Here is a 12,624-nt window from a genome sequence, read left to right as displayed (position 1 = left end):
GTTTTCATGTGGCAAGTTTGTTTTGGCAGCTGTTCAATTGGAAAACCAGTGTCTATGTTTGAAGGAGAACAAAAGAAAGGAAAGAGTCTGGCTCTCCATGGAAGATTAACCAGAAAGAAAGCACAAATTGGTGACAGAATTATAGATGTAGTTTTTGAGGGTTGCTTCCCACAAAGTAATACAATAAAATATAATAAAGACTATCTTACTGTGCTGGGGGGAAAAAAAGATATGGCAAAGGCCAACATTGTACTAATAAATGTAAGTCAACAACAGACAGATCAAAAAATGCCCCGGGGGCCTCTTTCAGGCCCCAGTACCAAAGTCAAAGCAACAGCAGAAATCTTGTCCACAGAACAATTAAACACTGCTCTAAAAATAGACATTAAAAACCTAGGTATCAAAGTCAAAACAACTTCAATAAATGAAGCAAACAAAAAAACCCAAAAGAAGCTAAGAAACAAATATTTTGGCAAACTTCTATAGATGATCAGGGGCTAAAACTAAAGGTGTTTATAGATGATATTAAAATTAATAATGGAATGGTTGATACTGATGTAACCATAGTCTCTTCAAAATCTTAGCTTCCAGATTGGCCTCTTCAGGAGATAGATATCCAATTTCAAGGAGTTAGAAGCTTATCCCAGGTAAAATAAAGCATTAAATGGCTTAAATGTATAGAACCAAAGGGTCAAATAGGAACATTAAGACCATCTGTGGTTGATATAGCCATAAATTTATAGGGAAAAGATCAATTGCAACAATGGGAGACACAGGTCCCTATTCCTCCAAACTTCAAGGACAAGCCATAAAACTGGAGATGGTCTTGATAAAACTATTAAAACTTTTTTTATCAACAGTCATGGACTAACAGAGACACTGCTAACAGAACACAAATGGCCTTACCACTAAAGTAGCTGATGGACCACCCAATTAGGATAGAGCAACAGCCTATGACAAAGAAAAATCACAAGCACTAGAACTACATAAGAGCAGCTGGAGAATCAGCATATAGAACAGTCCGCCAGCCCTTGGGATTCTCCTGTATTTGTAATTAAAAATAAATCTGGCAAATGGAGGATATTGACAGATCTGAGAACAATTAATAAAATCATTTAGCCAATGGCTTCTTTCCAGTCTAGAATCACTTTGCCTTCCTTGTTACCCTAAGGAATGGCCTTATAGTGACTGATTTAAAAGACTGCTCTTTTACAATTCCTTTTCAAGAATAACACAAAGAAAGGTTTACTTTCTCAGTACCTACTTATAATAATAGCTGTCCAATAGAAGGATATCACTGGGAGGTCTTGCCTCAGGGAATGTTTGTTTATACCTACTTTATGCCAATATTTTGTACAACAGCCATTAAAAATAATTCATAAGCAATTTCTTCAATCCATAATTTACCATTATATGGATATTTTTCTGGCTGACTCAAATGGAGTGATACTTTAAAAAGACTGTTTAGCAAAACAAAACAAAAAAATGTTTTACTGGAGATTACAAATTGCTCCTGAAAAAATACAAAGAGGGGATTCTACTATTTATTTAGGACACAAGTCTACAAAGATACAAATCAGCAGAGAACAATTAAGAACTCTTAGTGATTTTCAAAAATTGCTGGAAGATATTAACTGGCTACAGACAACAATTGGTCTGGAAATTCAAGAGCTAAGTAATTGATTTCAAACTTTATAAGGTAATAAAGAATTCGATAGTTCAAGAAATTTAACAGCTGAAGCTGAAAGGGAACTGACTCTGGTAGAAAAGAAACCAGAAGGTGCACATACTGGCACAAGAATGGTCTGTACTTCAGTTATCTTGCCTTCTATTCATTCTCCCATAGGAATTCTTATGCAGGGAACAGAGTATATCTTAGAATGGATTATTGTAGCTCACAAATAGAATAAAAATTTTAAAACATATATAGAAAAGGTTTCTGGATTTATTCTAAAAAGAAAAGTGAGATTTTATAAATTAGCTGGAATAGAACCATTTGAGATTTTGATACCTTTTACTAATAGTAAGATTGTCTCATTATGAGTACAAGATGAACATTGGCAAAGAGCCTGAAGTAATTCTTGGGGAGATATTAACAACAAATATCTAAAAACAAGCAATTTCAATTTAAAAAAACAACTAATTGAATTCTTCCTTATATAATAAAAGGGACACCAATTTCTGGAGCCCCTACATTCTATACTGATGAAAATAAATCAGAAAATGCAAATTATAAATAAAAAATAAGTAAAATGGTTGAGAGTCCTTATGATTCAGTTTAAAAAATCAGAGTTATATACAATTTTATGGTATCATTAGACTTTTCAGAATATCTTAATATAGTTACTAAGTCTCAATATGCAGAAAGAATTGTTTGCATATAGAAACTGCTGAATTAATTCAGGATGATTCAGAATTAACTTCACTATTATTCAAATACAACAAGTAATCAGAAATGGAAATAATTCATTGTATATAACATGTATCAGATCCCATATGGGTCTACCAGGTCCTCTAGCATAAGGTGATAATGAAATTGACCAACTATTAATAGGAAATGTGCCAGAAACCTCGGTATTTCAATAAAAACTACCATGTGAGCAACAAAGGTTTAAAAACAGATTTTCTATCATTTGACAACATCCAAGGAAATGATAAGAAAAACTTCATTATCTGCAGGGAGTAACCTAAAAGGTTCCCAGAGAAATGAGATTTGGTAAATGTATATGTTTCATTTTGCAGAGTTTGCACTATGCCATATGTATCTGTTCAAGATTTCAATGGGCAACTGCTTCAACTTCTGAAGGGCCGATCTGGTAATTACACATCTACTAGATGTTATGGCAATTATGGGAATATCTGTACCAATTAAGACTAACAATGCTCTAATATGTATCTCCAGTAAAATGAAACAATTTTTCTTACAACTTTATTTAAAGAAAAAGAGATACATGTGCAGATTTTTTAAAGCATTTTGGCACAAAACTATATGAATATATTTTTGTCAGTACTTGATTTTTTTTAAAGGTTTGATAGTATGCATTGAAATCTTGCTAGTTACCATAAGCATAAAGTACATGTAAAACAAAACGTAACACGAAAATAGTCAAAGTTTTCTTAGTGACCAACTGTGAAGTAAGACTAACACAGATGGATCTATGAAGACAATAATGTCACAAGTATTCCCAGCACAACACAGAAGGACTGAGAAGATGTCTCAATTGTAAGGCATTTTGTCCAGCATATGTGAAGTCTGGCGTCCCACCTTCAGTACCACATAGGCAGGGTGGCAGGGGCTCAGCACTAATTAACAGGAACAGTGTTGGAAACAGTGACAGAATCAGGATCTGAAATTAGGAGCAGTGACATGGTGGGTGACAGCAACAATGAGGACACTGAATGATGGACCCTTGTAAAATGAGATTCAAAGTCAGGGGAAAGAAGGGAAGGAACACAGTGTGACCTGTAAGAGAAAAGCCAGCATCTTATAGTAAAACTGACTCCAGACAATTCAACTGTAACTGAGGCTTGAAATACCAAATGCCTTCTGGAGACCCCAGGCTGCACTACATGGTCTGAGCCACCAGATGGAGCCCATGAACAGCTCTTCTAGAACAGCAATGCTTGGGAGAAATGTACAGCTCTCTTCTCTCAATATAGGCTCTTTGAGACTCTTTCTCATCTCTCCCTAGCCTACATGCTTCCACATTCTCCAAAACTGGAGGAAACAAGTTTCTTCCCTTTGGCCATTTGCCCAGTAGCACAGCAGAAGTCTTACCTATTTTTACACTAGTTGGAGGATTAGGGACTCAACAAATTTCATATGTTCACTAATAGAAAGGATAAAGGATTTATACTAACTTAACAGTTACCAGAATACAAATGACACCATTGTCTACAGAGCCCTTTAAAAGCAATATATCATTGTAAATATCCCTAAAACCAAGCTGTACAATGTAAAGAGCTGAACTCTGTGATATAACATTTTGTTTTTATTTTTTGAGACAGAGCCTCTGAGTGGTCCTGGCTGTCCTAGAACTCACTCTGTAGATAAAGTTGGCTTCAAACTAACAGAGATCTTCTTGCCTCTGTCTCCCAAGTATTGGATTACAGGAGTGTGCCACCACACTGGGTTCAATAACACACACAAAAATATTAAAAGCCCACTTAATTGGCAGGTAGCACCTCTGTAGGTCCAGCTACTCAGAAGTCTAAAACAAGGGGATTCTTTAAACTAAGGAGCTTAAGACCAGCAGAGTGAGGATCCCATACAAAAACAAAACAGAACAGAATGGCCTATCTTCAACTGATATTCTCAATACACTCCCCTTTTACTACTTTATCCTCCTGAACTTTTCATGAACAAATCTTAAGAGGAAATTACAATAGTTAATATTGATTTATCAACTTGATGCAATTTGGTATGCAACAAAACTCCAGGCAGACCTGTGAGGAACTGTCTGGATTTTTTTTAATTGAAGGGGGAAGACCCACATTAGAAGTTAGTGGAACCAATACCTGGAATTGGGTCTGTGAATTCAGTGTGATCAGCCTTCACCATAATGGAAACAATCTAAGTGTAAGCCAGGATAATCCTTTCTCCCTTAACTTTTTTTAAAAAATCAGAAACCTTATCCTGGAAACAGGAAAAGAACTAATATAGATATCAAACTTTATTTTAGCACAGTCCCATCTATGAATTACCACTATTCTGAATTACAAAAGTTCAAGAACTTGACTACTGTTTTTATGTGGATTACAATATTCTTTTTAGATGTTTTTGGTTATGTCTACCTCTCTTTGTGAGTGTGCATTTCTGTAGGGGTACCTTAAGGCCATTAGGGGGAACTGGAGTTACAGGCAGCTAGGGTGTTACAGCCCAGCAGGGGTGCTAAGAAGTGAACTCTAGTCCTCTACAAGAGCATCACTTAGCCACTGTGCCATCTTGCCAGCCTCTCCATTTGGATTTTAGTGTTAGTTTTCTATCTTTAGTTGAAAACTGAGTGTGGAGACTCAACTAGTATAGCACAGGAGTCAAAAAGCTAAACTTAGTTAACAACCAACAAGTACTTACTTGACACTAAAAAGAGAGCATTACATTCACTACCCCATCTGAAATCTTTTCAAAGCTCTTACTCTTAGGATAAAGTCCAAATTCTGCAATTAAACCAAGAAGCCCTGCACATTCTGGCCTTGCCTGCCCACCTGTCTCTCCAGTCTTGTCTTCAGCCTGTATGTCAAGTCTCGTTTTTGGCTGGTTTTAGTGGCAGAAGTACTGGAGATTGATCCCAGGACCTTGAGCATGCCAGGCGAATGCTCACTATATGAGTTTTATTTACTCACTCTATTCCTCCCTACTTATTTTATTTGTATCCTGAATTCTCAGTATCCAGCAGGAAGCCTGGCACATAATAAATGCTATAAACTTAGCGATTATGAGTGGCTAAATGAACTTCCTAATGATTCAATGTCTGGCCAGACACTGGCCATTAACAGACAACACTAAATAATACCAAGGAACTGTTCATGGATTACAGTGGAAAAGATGAATAGCGGAGTGGATCTAGAAGGAACAGGTTAGGTTAACAGGTCCTGGACACATGTTCTTTTTTTTTTTAATTAGGTACTCTGTATTTACATTTGAGATGTAATCCCTTTACCCCCCACCACTCCCATCCCCCCTCCTCCTTCATTTGCCTTCACAAAAGTGCACTCCCTTATGATCCCCCTCTCCACCCCATTGCCTTGGCATTCCCCTATATTGGGAAAACATGCCCTCTCTGAAACAAAAGCCTCTTCTCACACTGACACCAGACACTGTTATCTTCAGCTACATACGAAACTGGATCAATAGGTCTCTCAAAGTGCGCACAAAGGTTGATGTTTTACTCCATGGGAGTTTTGGAGGGTTTGGTTGGTTGATAATGTTGTTATCTTCCTAAGAGGTTGCAACCCCTTTCAGCTCCTTAGGTCATTTCTTTAGCAACCTCGTTGGGATCCCCGAGTTCAGACCGATGGTTAGCTGCAAGCATGCTCAGCTGTATCTATATGACTCTAGCATAGTCCCTAAGGGGGCATTTCTGTCAAGTTCCTGACAGTAAGTACTTTTTGGGATCAGCTATACTGCTTGGATTTGGTGACTGCATATGTGGTGGATCCCTCTTTTCTTCAATCCCTGTTCCTCTATTTGACCTTGCATTTCCTCCCATGAGAGTTTGTTCTCTTTTCTAAGAAGGACTGAGGCATCCCCATTTTGGCCTTTCTTCTTTTAGAGCTTCATAATGTCTGTGAATTGTTTCTTGGGTATTAGGTATTCAGAGCTTTCTGGGGCTAGTATCTGCTTATCAGTGAGTGCATACCATGTGTGTTCTTTTGTGACTCAGTTATCTCACTCAGGATGATAGTCTCTAGTTCCATCCATTTGCCTACAAATTTCATGAACTCATTATTTCTAATAGCTGAATAGTACTCCATTGTGTAAATGTACCACACTTTCTGTATCCATTTATTTGTTGATGGGCATCTGGGTTCTTTCCAGCTTCTGGCTATTATAAATAAGGCTGCTATAAACATGGTGGAGCATGTGTCCTTGTTATATGTTGGAGCATCTTTGGGGTATATGTCCAGGAGTGGAATAGCTGGGTGTTCAGGTAGTACTATGTCTAATTTTCTGAGAAACCGACAGACTGATTTCCAGCTTACAACCCCACCAACAGTGGAGGAGTGTTCCTCTTTCTCCACATCCTCACAAGCATCTGCTGTCACCTGAGTTTTTATCTTAGCCATTTTAACTGGTGTGAGGTGGAATCTCAGAGTTGTTTTTATTTGCATTTCCCTGAAGACTAGGGATGTTGAGCATTTCTTTAGGTGCTTCTCAGCCATTCGATGTTCCTCAGCTGAGACTTCTTTGTTTCACTCTGTACCCCATTTTTTAATAGGATTGTTTGATTCTCTATAGTCTAGCTTCCTGAGTTCTTTGTATATATTGGATAGTAGTCCTCTATCAGATCCTTTCCCAATCTGTAGGCTGCCGTTTTGTCTTCTTAACAGTGTCCTTAGCCTTACAGAAGCTTTGCAATTTCATGAGGTCCCATTTGTTGATTCTTGATCTTAGAGCATAAGCCACTGATGTTCTGTTCAGGAATTTTTCCCCTGTGCCTATGTGTTCTAAGCTCTTCCCCACTTTCTCTTCTGATAGTTTCAGTGTACCTGGTTTTAAAGTGTAGATCTTTGATCCACTTGGACTTGAGCTTTGCACAAGGAGATGGACACACGTTCTAAAAGATCACACCCAAGCCCTGCACTACTTGCTCAGTGGCTTAACCATCATACTGTCCCCCTTCTAGCCTACACTCTGTGCCATGGAAACCGGGCCAAACTGCCAAAAACCACTCCTTATAGGATGCCCAAATATCATTATTGGGCTGGTAAGAACAAAAAGTATTTCTGGATCTTCCTCCACTCCTTAGAATAGTTTTAACATTTGTTTTTCAGTTTGTTTGTTTGTTTTTGATACAGGGTCTCTCTAAACAGTCCTGGCTATCCTAGAACTCAAACTCACTATTGCTGACCTCAAACCACAGACCTTTAATTTATTTAGTGCACATCTCTTATCTGGAAAAAGCGATGGGGGTGCTAAGATTCCTTTCTTCCTAATGTTTGCCTACTCCCTGAAGAAGATTCATTATTTACTAAATATCTATGGAACATCTAAAATGTACACAGACTTCTGTAAAATGCAAGAATAAAAAAATTAAGAGGTTCCCCTTGTCTTAAAAAAAAAAACACACCAAAAGGAAAACAATGGTTTTTAAAAATAAAGCCTTCCCTACTGGGCATAATGTCACTCTCCTATGGTTGAAGCACTTGGAAGACTGAAACAAGAAAATCAAAAACTCATAGCAAACTCACAAAAATGAAACAAAGGGAGGAGAGAGAAGAGAGGAAGCAGAACAGCAATAGCTTGTTCCTGACCATCTCAAATGACATCATAGACCCCACCATGCTAGCCCTGTACACTACTTTTCTTCTTTAGCACACTTGACCACCATGCGTACACACCTCTAGAAGGTCAGCAATTAACTGTGCCTGAGAGTGGCCTCTGGAGAGAACTTGCTCATGCTAAACCTCAGAATCACAAGGGAAGGACGGACAGTCCCCCTGCTTATGTTTCATTTCCACACTTTCACCTATAGTCCAAGTGCTCCTGGAACTTACCATGTAAGTCCACACTAGCCTTAAATTCACAATGCTCCTGCCTCAGTATTCCATGTGCCTGAATCACAGGCATGTTCCACCTATAAATTCCATCTTTTAAAGCAATGTCTCTCACATTAATATCTACCTCAGCTCCAATTAATATTAGAAAGATATCAATTGTATTTCCATTTGGCAGCTCATTTTTACCAAACTTCTTAAACTTCTTTAAAAAAGAAACAAACAAACAGAAACAAAAATATAGAACAAAACCAAGAACAGGGCTTATGTATCTCATGCTGGCCTTGAACTCAGTATGTAACTAAGGATGATCTAAAATGTCCTACCCCACTGCCTCCACTTCCCAAGTGGTAAGAATGTAGATATATCATAGCACCTGGCTTATGTAGTACTGGAGGCCTGGACCTGGTCATGCTAAACAAGCATTTCGCCAACTTAACTATATCCTCAGCCCCTTAAACCTACTTCTAAGTGGCCCTAGCTAGCACTTTAGAAACTAGCTCTTCTTCCTGCCCTTGCAGATCAGGAAGGTCTGAAATAGAACATAATAAATCCTGCCCTGCCCCTTCTCCCAACATAGTTGCCACGATTCATTTCCTGTCCCCAACAGTCCCTTAATGCAGGGGCCAGCAAACTTCTTTTCCAGTTTGATATATAACTATATAACTATACACACTTAGGTTTGTGGAATTGAAAGTGTTTGTCCCAACAACTCTGTAGTGTGAAGCAGACATGTCAGACATATAAGCAAATAAACATAGCAATGCTTCAATTAAACTATTTATAAAATCAGGCAAGGGGCCTTGTAGCTCAATTAGTAGAATGCTTGTTTAGCAAGCTCAAGTTCAGCCCCCCAGTACCACAACAAGGATTTTGGCATCTCCTCATCCACAGAAAATCAGAGCATTGTTTTAAACAGCCTTCTTCAGATCACTTCTAACAAGTCTTAAAAGATTAGGCCTTCCAACAAGCGTATCTTAGCACCACTTCCTAGACTTATCTACTTTATTACTGGGTCTCAGGGATTCCACCTCCATATCCCCCACCTGAATCATAAATTCATGTATTTTACACTCACAAAACTCAGGGTTAGCGCGCTTGCAGTATTCAGAAGTGTTTCAAAGTGGAAAAAATTCAGTGTACAAGTTGTCTAGTAACTCATCATCCAATTCTTGTCTAAACACTTGGACATACACTTTCCCACCAGAAAACTCATCCTGTCTTTTGACAGCTCTACAGGAATTCACTATTTGTCAGCCTTGAATGTTTAACCACATTCTATATGAACTTGATATGATCTGACTTACACCAGAATCTGAGATCCGCAGGGTAAAGAACATGTTTATCTCATCCACTACCTCATGACAAGTTCCTCCTGGTCCTTACTTACAATGTCCCTTTCATGAGTGATTGACAGGAGACGTGTTACTGAGATTTCTCTCTGTATCCAGGCATCTCCATGACCACTGCCCACGTTCCAAACTTCCCCCAGTTTCCTCTATCCACAGTACGCCAGAAGTGACAAGGACCGCTGGGTCCCTTAGCTGTACCCTGCTCATGATCTCGCCCTCTCAATCCTAGTTCATGGGCATTCTCCATAGTCTTCACGTGCACCACAATAAAGACTGGCTCACAAAACCCGAAGAGAGCAAAGGAATTGGTTGTTAGTCCAAGTTTCTTTAATCTGTTTTTTGGTATGCTTCTTAAAGGTAAGCGAGCCACCATCTCAACCCAGAAAGTAACTTTCTCAAAAGGAGCGGTGATAGGATGAAAAGAACCAGTTTAAATTTTTAATTCTATCATTTGCTGCCTGTATAAACTTGAGAAGTTATTTAGTCTCCCACCTCATTTTCTGGCAATGATAAAAGCACTAACCTTACAGAGTTGAAATAGGTATTAAGAAAGAAAATGTATGACAAACAGGCCTGACACACAGTAAATATTCAATAAGGGACAGTGAGACCTGCTCCTTAAAGGTTTTGGCTTCATGAGTAGACTACAACCCTATCAGGTCTATACTTAAAAGGGAAAACATGTAAAATGCTTAGCTTAATGTATGGTTCATACACAACGAGGCATCAACCAACACTGACTTTCCTCCCTTCACTTGCTGAGGTAGAAAATTGTAAAGGCTTCAGAAACCACCCAATTCTATTGGTGTGCCAGACATCATTGTACAGTATACTTACCATTTAGGTAATGGGAGCTTTCTGTGGGGACTTATGGTTGCCCTCCCCACTGTCTGCTGTCTTGGAAACAGTCACTGTCTTTCACTGGTAGCTGTTTGTTGACCTAGACAGAATATAAAAGAAAAAATAAGTACAGCATGAATCATATCAAGGCTTGGGTGACCCAAAGACTTCCACATGTAGTTCAGCATCAGAAAAAGGCAAGGAAGAGCTAAACCTATACCCTGACTGTAAAGAAAGCTACCTATGTTTCTGAAGAGGAACAAGGCTCCATGCTACCTTCCCTCCTATCCGATCATAAAACTCCAGGCCAGATGTCTTTACTTAAATTAAAAATCTATTACTTCCCAATATTCTAAATATTTATGACATCTTGTATCTGGAAAGCACCTCAGAAATCAGCTAAATGCCCAAGTGAGAGAGGAAACTGGATCTTGGAGTGAGTCATGCAATGACTTAGAGGTAAAGCTGGAATTATACTAAAAACAAGATGTTTTGGAAGACAAGTTGAAAACCTATTACATCCTGGGTATTTTATATAAAGCAGCAATGTGATAATGTTGCTTATCGATAACCTAAATCTTAAGAAGTCAAGTGACTTTGTCCAAAATCCAATAGCTTGACACTCAGTAAACACAGTGAAGACTTAAACTCAAGTTTATCTGAAAGAAGCTATCTCACAACACCAACTCTCAGCACATCACCCTTTCTGACTCAGTCCTCAAAGGGGGTCTTAACCACCCAATACTAATTAGAGCTAAAAGTCGAGTTTCTACAAACCTCTCTCTAGTTTTATTTTAAAGAAATCACTTCCTAAAAGAAAGGTGAAAAGCTACTCTATCTGAAACTTACTGCAAAAACTAGATAACCATTATAGAAGGTAAAAGACTTAGGTCAACCCTTCCTGTCTACCCTGTCTTAAAAGAAGATGGTATATAGGTGGGTGCTAACCTAAAGCTTCTGGACAATAGTCTCATATTCAAACATCTCCTTCCCTGAACCACAACTTTCCATCCCTGCAGACCACCTTCTGACTCCCTTTATAGTCTGAACTCCATAACCCTATTATTTATGCATACCACAGAACCAACTATCTCTATTCTCTCAGAGAGCTAGGGCAGAATTAGAGAAAGAGATAACAGTTTGTTGTTTGTTTCTTTAATGGCTTGAAGAATGACAGCTAAATGAGAACCTGAGGCTACAAAATCTTAGCCTGAAGTGTGGACTGGGGGTGTAGCTTGATTGGTATCGTGCATTAAGCCCAGGTCTCGATCCCCAGCATAATATGAGCCCACAGAGGCCGAAGAGAACACCAGAGCCCCTGGAACTGCAGTTACAGATGGTTGTGAGTCACTGCATAGGTCCTGGGAACTGAAAGTCCTCCTTCATTCTTTACCCTTCAGCCATCTCTCCAGACTAAAGAATTTATTTTTAAAAGGATCCATACCCAGGGCTGGAGAGATGGCTCAGCGGTTAAGAGTACCAACTTAACCAGAGGTCTTCCAGAGGTCCTGAGTTCAATCCCTAGCAATCACATGGTAGTTCACAGCCATCTGTAATGGATTCCAATGCCCTCTTCTGCTGTGTCCGAAGACAGCTACAGTATACTCAAATGCATAAAACAAATAATTATTTTAAAAATAAAAATTTAAAAAGCTATACTCTTTTCCTTTCTACTATGTGTATCAAAGGGGTTGAACTCAGGTTGTCAGGCTTGATGGAATAGGTCTTTACATACCGAGCCCTGAACAAGCCCAAGATGAATGACATAGGGAATACCAAACCCTAGTTAGTGCTCCGGCTCTTTCAGAGAACTTTTTGTTGGCCCTGCCAGTGGTATATATGCTAAGTGCAAGGCTGTCTTCAAAGCAGAGATAAAAGAATGAGTCCTTACAGAGTATGAACTTTCACCAACTGCCTCATATTCCTGAGGAGCAAGAAAGTTACAGAGAGGAAAGAGTTGTCCAAGGTTACAAAGCATATTAACATGAACACTGCTGTCTCCTTTTTGTTTCCATAATTCTTCTGTAATGAATAAAAATGCTATTAGAGATTCTGCTTCCAGATCACCCCTCAAAGGTTACAGCTATAAACACGATAAAACAAGACCAACCATCTAAAATAAACAGAAACTGGCAGATTTAGAAAAATTCAAAAAAGAACTTGGGTGGGTTTTGGCTGATAGTATCTAGCTATAGTTCTAGTTAAAAGGCAAGTC

The 12,624-nt window shown here is 38.7% G+C and overlaps 1 protein-coding gene across 3 annotated transcripts in view; it reads right to left on the bottom strand.

The window, feature by feature from the left end:
* Positions 1–12,624, bottom strand: part of LUZP1 (leucine zipper protein 1) — an 83,828-nt gene that overhangs the window by 14,859 nt on the left and 56,345 nt on the right. For all 3 annotated transcript variants that reach the window (XM_080921745.1, XM_080921744.1, XM_080921746.1), the window contains exon 2: positions 10,407–10,509. The gene's annotated coding sequence lies outside the window, so the exon portion shown is untranslated. The remainder of the gene's footprint in view (positions 1–10,406; positions 10,510–12,624) is intronic.

The sequence above is a fragment of the Micromys minutus genome (assembly GCF_963924665.1).
Source record: "Micromys minutus genome assembly, chromosome: 9".
In the NCBI taxonomy this organism is placed as follows: Eukaryota; Metazoa; Chordata; class Mammalia; order Rodentia; family Muridae; genus Micromys; species Micromys minutus.
Note: the sequence above shows the minus strand (reverse complement) of the source record. Positions and strands in the feature narration are given on the sequence as shown.